Source organism: Lactuca sativa, chromosome 1 (assembly GCF_002870075.4).
Source record: "Lactuca sativa cultivar Salinas chromosome 1, Lsat_Salinas_v11, whole genome shotgun sequence".
Lineage (NCBI taxonomy): Eukaryota > Viridiplantae > Streptophyta > Magnoliopsida > Asterales > Asteraceae > Lactuca > Lactuca sativa.
In genome coordinates, this window is record NC_056623.2 from 122,178,366 (window position 1) to 122,185,589 (window position 7,224).

A 7,224-nucleotide genomic window follows, 5' to 3' on the forward strand; every position below is an offset into this window, starting at 1 on the left:
TAAGTGAGTTTTAGTACAATGGTATGTCTAAGAAGAGGAATCAAGAATTGAAGAAATGGTTAAATCAATAAGTCAATCATACTTTGTTCCAATAACAAGTCTTAAAGTTAAGATTGTGACAATGAGTGAAAAGTATTAAGAAGGTTTAAAACATTCATTAAATGTGGTAAGTTGTGATGTCTTAGATAAGACAAAGACCAACTAGGACCAATTTATGAAAAGTTTTGATAAAAACTACACTAACTCTTGAATATTTGTTTGTCAAGAAATGGTTTTTGACAAGAGAATCTTATATGTCAAGGAGTCAGTGGGAGTCTTAATGGTCTTGAAAGGTTTCAAGAACAAATCAAATAAACCTCATCGATCATCACTAGCACACGAGTTGAGGTTTACAACCTATCGTGTTGACATTGTTTTGATTCTGTGCCAATCCAATCAAGTTAATTATGTATGTGAGTTCTATGAGTTCTCATTTTGAACGCATAAAAGGCAAAGCACCTTAATCAATGAAAGGTACATTGATAGGAAAGGGTGAGCTGCTTAACTACTTGGAAGACATGGTGGGCAGTTGTGCTACCATAAAGGCAAGAAATCGAGATCAAGAAAGTTCGATCCATAAGAGTTTGAATTTGTCGTAAACCTTGGTTTTGACAAATTCACATGGATAAGAACACATACACCGCTCAAATCTAAGTGTCATAAGATTTCCTCCTTCATGAAAAATGATTGTGAAGAAATGCTTTCACTAAGAGAGATTTTAAGAAGATAGTGATTGTAAAATCGCATTCTCAAATTCAATCATGGTTACGGCATCCCTTTCCATAATTTGAATTGTGAGGATTGGCAATTAGTCTTAATTGTTTAGACACACATATGAACTATCGAAGGCAAAGGTGTATAAGTTCAAGAAGCATTGATAAAGGATTATCAAAGCACTAAGTATTAGAAACATGAACTTAAGAAATTCAATAAGTATTGTCTTTCTGGAAGTTGAGATGTTTATGAATACATGTCGAAGCTAGTGGGAGCATAAGTGTTATGTTTTATAATAATCATCATGATAGTGGGAGCATAAAAGTTATGATTGTATAGAAAAGTATTGCAAGGTTAGCAATATTAATTATAGAAAACAAGAGTCATACTTTGCAAAGTTGTAAGAGTTGAAAGGTTGTTTTGCTATAATTAAGGGAGAGAATATTATGCTTCATTTCAAATCTAAAGGATTAGGTTGAGAAATGTTAATAAATTTAGTTAAAGGTACATAGTGTGTTCTTAAAATTTCGATTATGATTACGGCATCCCTCTTCACAATTCGAATTTTGAGAACATAGCAAATAAAACATTATGCGTCGTGTCCCATACGCTTCGGGTATAGGATCGATTGCAAATGCTTTAATGTTTGACCATTCTAAAATTTTCCAAATGTCGAGCGCATTTAGAGGGAAAAGGGACTAGAATTGGTTTTGACTAAAATAATTAAACAACTATCAAAGGACAACCCAAAGTTCGACGAGGATTGGTCGCTTGTGAGTAGTTGGAAGTATAGTATTGGAAAATATGGAAACGTTTCCATATTGGATGGACCATATCGACATCATTACGAATAGATAAGATTCTATTAAGAATGAGTTGTCATATGGAACATATGGAAGTGTGTCCATATTGGGAATTGAATATTGAGAAATCTATGAATAGATTAGAAACTTCTATGCAAAAGGATGTTCAAAGAAAGTACTTTGAGTGAGAGACATCACATCTATGTAATTGTCTTGTAACAATCTCCGATAGAAGACTTTGTAATATCATTGGCAATAGTCTTTGTGACTTTGGTGCAGTGACATTACGAAAGGATAGTTGCATAGAATGTTAGAATCTAGCATATTCTATAAGTAGCAAGAATTTGATATTCTTTGACTTATGAAAAACGGATTTGGAGTTGTGAAATGAGAAGGATTGGAAATGTGTTCAATGTGATCTATTTCACAAAGTAAGAACCATAGGTAAACATTGTGTGCATGCTAGGAGCATGAGACAAGTGTTGGAATTCTAAGTAAGAAGTTGATTACCCGAAACGACAAATAATGAGTAATCGATATGGTGATAAATAAAAGGAGTTTTATTTATACTCAAAGGTTTGAGGCCATATGGGATTAGTATTATTCTTGTGTTTCACTTTGCATGTTTTGACTTCCAGAATAATTGAGTTTATTAAGAATAATCGAATTATTCGAACGGGCCACAGTCGTTCATATGTTGGAAGTAGATATGAATGAAGATTGTCGTGAATTGGTGTGTGGATTGTCTAAAAGAGTATTAGACATAAGCAAATGTTTGCTGCAACGTTCATGAGTGCTTATGAATGTGATTTGAGCATTGGATTAGACCCACGCTCACTTGGATCACTCCATGAATTGTATCACGAGTGATTAGTGAGACGATAACATCTTATATTCTTGAAACCGAGATGTGTGAGTTGTATCTTGCAAATCGGTTACACATTGATAATATGTAAACGCACCAGTAACTTGGTGTTATAAAACATATTGTTGTGTGTGATTCGGTGCGTGAGTACAAGCAAGCATTGTATCAAAGTTTATCCGTTCCTTTTATCCAAAGTAGGATAAAAGCGATATCTTTGGGCCCCTCGATGGTTTAGTGATGACAAACGTAAATGCTCGGCCGGGCTAGGGCTAATTTGATTTGTTCAATTAGTCAGTCGTCATAAATCAGAAATCGAGAAGTAGTACAAAGAGAATGATTTGAAATCATATCTCATATGATATCTAGAATGGAGGAATATATGATCCCTTATCTAAGGACACGCGTATTTGATATGATCAGAGTTGACAGCGGCTTTGGAAAGCTACGATTGCAGATCAGGATCCGAAGTCATACGCAGAATAGTTATTAGACTTATCCAAGTGGGAGACTGTTGGATTAGTGTAACAATTGGTAAAAATAGGAACGATCGTACGATGCTATCTTTTGATTATTAAGCAATATGAATATTTTATTAAGAATGGTTGAAGGAATTTAACCTCTTTTATTTAAATAAGTTATTGTGAAATACAAAACAAGTAACTATTGATAAATTTCGTTATGATGTATGACATCGAACCATCACCGGTTTGTGAAATTAGCATATAACATCATTTAAATGCAACAAACTTGATTTTTGTATCAACATGTCTCTATTTGATAAGTAAGTTAGGTTCTATGTAAAACGTTTGCTTAATAGATGTGAAGGATCTAAATTTGACAAATATACGAACCAAAGTGACAAAACGTGTTTAACGATATGGTTAACCGGTTAAATGTCACGAAATTATACATTGGTCAATAAATTTTATATTTAAATAAATTAAAATATAAAATGAATTATTATAAGGTATAATTAAAATGTATTTAAGTGTTTTTGAATAAAAAGAATAAAACATAAACATTAAAGTTCAAATACACAAAAACTACATTGTTATTTTATACTAAGTATACATGTATGTATTTGTATATATGTATTATTATCTAGTGAATGACTAGTTATAAGTCATGAATTAAAATGATTTCATGTAAGTTTTATGATGTCTAAATCAATTAAGATAAGAGAATTGGTGGAGATAAGTGCCAACTTAACTAATAAGTGCTTAATCACTTAAGACATTTTACTAAGAATGCTTATTAATCCCTCTTCTAATTTTTGAGATTAAGACCTTCCCTCTCCTTAACTAGAACTCCTAACTAACTAAATAACTAGTAGTTAGTTAGTTAACTAACTCTATCTCTAAACAACCACCCAAGCAAGTGGCTAGACAAGATCACATCACTTAAACTCACATCCCATCACAAGCTAGTCTAGGTTTTGTCCCCTTATCCTCTTCCACCCTTTCCTCCTTCATAACCACGAAATTTCCTCTTCATTTTACCCTCATTTGACCAGCCAATACTCCAAGTAATTACTCTCAACCTTCATCTCATTTTCAAGCACAAGAACTTCCTTCCAAAGCCATCAAAACCATGAACTAAAGGGTTGCTGTCCCTTTTGTGTTTCAGCCACCATTTCACCTATCTACACCTTCCTTTTGCTTGATATTTTTACCACCAAATACCCCTGGAAGTTACTTGTTTTGATACTCAAAATTATTGATTCAAAACAGTGAGTAAACTACCCTTTTTCTTGCACTTTTGCTGTGAAATTTTCGTGACAGCAACATAGCCAAAAGAGTGGCTGTTTTGGAGCATCAAACCAACAACCAAAAGTTCATCTTCAACTTTCCATTCTTCAAGTATTCACATAAGGTGAGTTCATACCCCTACATTTTCATGTTTTATTCAAGTTTTAAGGGGGGGAATACAAGTTAGAACACTAAACATAACTCAAATTTAAATGACAGCTTTCTACAGAAAAGTTGAGTCCTGTTCACGGACTGTTTTGACCATCTTAAACTTAATATCTTTCAAAACTGTACAATATGCAAATAGTTCAAGTTTATACCTTTCTAATGACTACTCGCACACGTTCATACGATTTTTCTACAATTTATGGCGATTTTTATAAAACTGCCTGTCATTTCAGAAGTGATTTCGGACCAGTCTGTGAAGATGTTCATTTTCACACTAGTTTGAGACCACTAAAAATCATAATAAAAATTAGGAGCAAATTAGACTTATTTTATAAACTCTCAGAGGTGACGGATTCAGTTTTTGACTTACGATGATTTTTCTATGAGTTTTCTAAAAACAGGGACAGTAAAGGGTAAAACTGTCAAAAGTGGTTTATAGATTTATTAACACCTTCTAACATTTTTGAGTAATGTTTATACATTAAGGAAGTTAAAACACAATCATTTAAATATGTTTAATGACCATTTTTACAAAAGTAATAAGTACAAAAAGGTCTTTAGTATCAAACTTAAGGATTATTTCATGCAAAGTTCCTAATAAAAACGTAAGAATATGAACAACAATTACGAAACATGCCAAATCATCCTTTAAAACTTATACATATATATAACCATATACATATATATGTTTTGTTTACAAACTTGTCTTCTACATCAAAAATTTAACTTTACTCGTTTTTATCAAATGAATCACTTGTGATTTATTACTACTATGTGAAAACTCTTGTCATACTTCGCATGCACTAGATTTATACAAAGTATTTAGAAATTCCAAAGTATTCTTCGTTGCTAAACCGTTTTATACATTCTAAAAACTTATGATTTATGCTTTGTCAAACATTGTGAAAAAGGATAAACTTTGCATACAAAACTACTACTTTAATACAGACTTAGTTGAGAATCCATGAGACGTGTACATCTTCAAACACTGCCTTTTTGATAAAAGGTATCGCTACAAGTCCTGTCTATAACCAGAGTCTCCCGTTCGGAGAACGTGTCAAATGTGTATAGATCTATACGGGAAGTCATGATCCCGCGCCCTGACTGTTAGCTACAGTCCGTCTTTTGGGGTGACAGTTGTCATAACGCTACGACGCCTGAAGAACGTCGCTACAGGCATATTATGTTTAGTATGGTTATAAAACTCATCGGATATACAATTATTATGGTATTATGCTTTTATGAAAGAGTAGCTATTAAAACTATTCTTCATCTAACAAATGCGATCTTCGTATAGCTTTATTATATAAAACTATGCCACACCTTTCGAGCACGTCGGTTGCTTGCGATTTTCGGTCTTAGAGACTGCCAGTTATGTCAGGAAAATAAGGGTTTTTCCTGTATACAAACCAAACAACTAATAGGAAAATAAGGGATTTTCTCGGTACAATTAGTTGCAACTTATAACACGAACATTCATATGCATTTCATACTTGTATAAGAAAATAAGGGTTTTTCTTGGAAAACACAACAAATCATACCTCAACCATTAGGGAAAATATGAGATTTTCTGGATCTAATACATTCATTTTCAACACAACAAATCATAACTCCTTACATTTGAAACAGTGCGTTTTCTGGAAAACATACACGAACTTTCGAATGGCGTACATTTTCTCAAAACACTACTTATGAACTCACCAACTTAATTGTTGACACTTTTTCTTTGAAATAACTTGTATTCTCAGGGAACCGCTAAGCAGATTTGGAAATCAACTTTTGGGGATTAACGTGCTGACGTTAATTACTTCTTTTGAAGGATGTTTTTGTATTTATCTTTTGAACAAGTAACGAATACGATTATGTAAACATTTTGGAAACTTTAATATATATGGTGGTGTGTACTTTCCTTTCTATGAACTGTTATGATACTGAATATGACGTCCTCCGCCCCCGAACGTTTCTGCCGTTCTGGTTTGGGGGTGTGACAATTAGTGTCTAAGTCCATAACTATTTTGGTATGTACTTGACCCGATGGTGCATGGTCCTTTTGGGTTGCCTTCACCAAAGCAACTTGATTGGAGAAATAAATAGGAAGAGAGGATAATATGATTTATTAATATGTTATAAGGATAATATATTAAAGGAGAAATCATATTTGTTTAATTAATATTGGTCAATAATTAATTGAGAATTAATTTTGTGATCAAATGTAATTAATTAAACTTGAGGGGCTGAATTGTAATTATGTGATAGTTACAAAATAAGGTAAGGATTATCTTATAAGTATGGTGAACGAATTTAGGGTTGAAAAGCCTTAGAATTTGAGTATGATAAGGATTCAAGGATTATCTTATTGGTTGCTTAATGGATAATCAACTAGATAAGGATAATGACTGAAACCCTATCTCTACACCTATATAAACACCCCTAGGGTTATGAATTCGGGTATCCCTTCCCAAGAAGTCCTAGATACGAATTCTAACCTCTCTCCTCTCTCTTTATACCTTCTCCACTTGCTTATGGTGTTTGTAAGCCATTAGAGGAGTGACACTTGTGACTCTTTGCTTTCCAAGGTCAATTCAAGGAGGAATTGGATTGTTATTGCTATATAACAATCAAGGTATGTTCTTAAGCCTATTTACATGTGAATTCTGATTTCCATATGCTAGAATTAGGGTTCAAGTCTTGGATTCAAAGTATGTACAATAGAGAAACCTAGATCCAAGCTTTAGGGTTTGTATGAGCACATAGGATGTCTTATGACCAAAACCCATCAGTAACATATACTAAAAATTGGTTGAGATTATTTATTCTTAATAATATTTTGTCGAAAAGTCGTTTTCGACCCCTATTGCCTCTAAATTGACTAGCCCGGATCTACGGG

General features: G+C 33.1%; 1 long non-coding RNA gene across 1 annotated transcript; it reads left to right on the top strand.

Moving 5' to 3' along the window:
• The first annotated feature begins 4,095 nt into the window (after positions 1–4,095).
• LOC128128406 (uncharacterized) lies at positions 4,096–6,251 on the top strand. The gene is made up of 2 exons (XR_008226319.1): positions 4,096–4,293; positions 6,086–6,251. It is a non-coding gene; the product is annotated as an uncharacterized LOC128128406 (long non-coding RNA).
• The last annotated feature ends 973 nt before the right edge of the window (positions 6,252–7,224 follow it).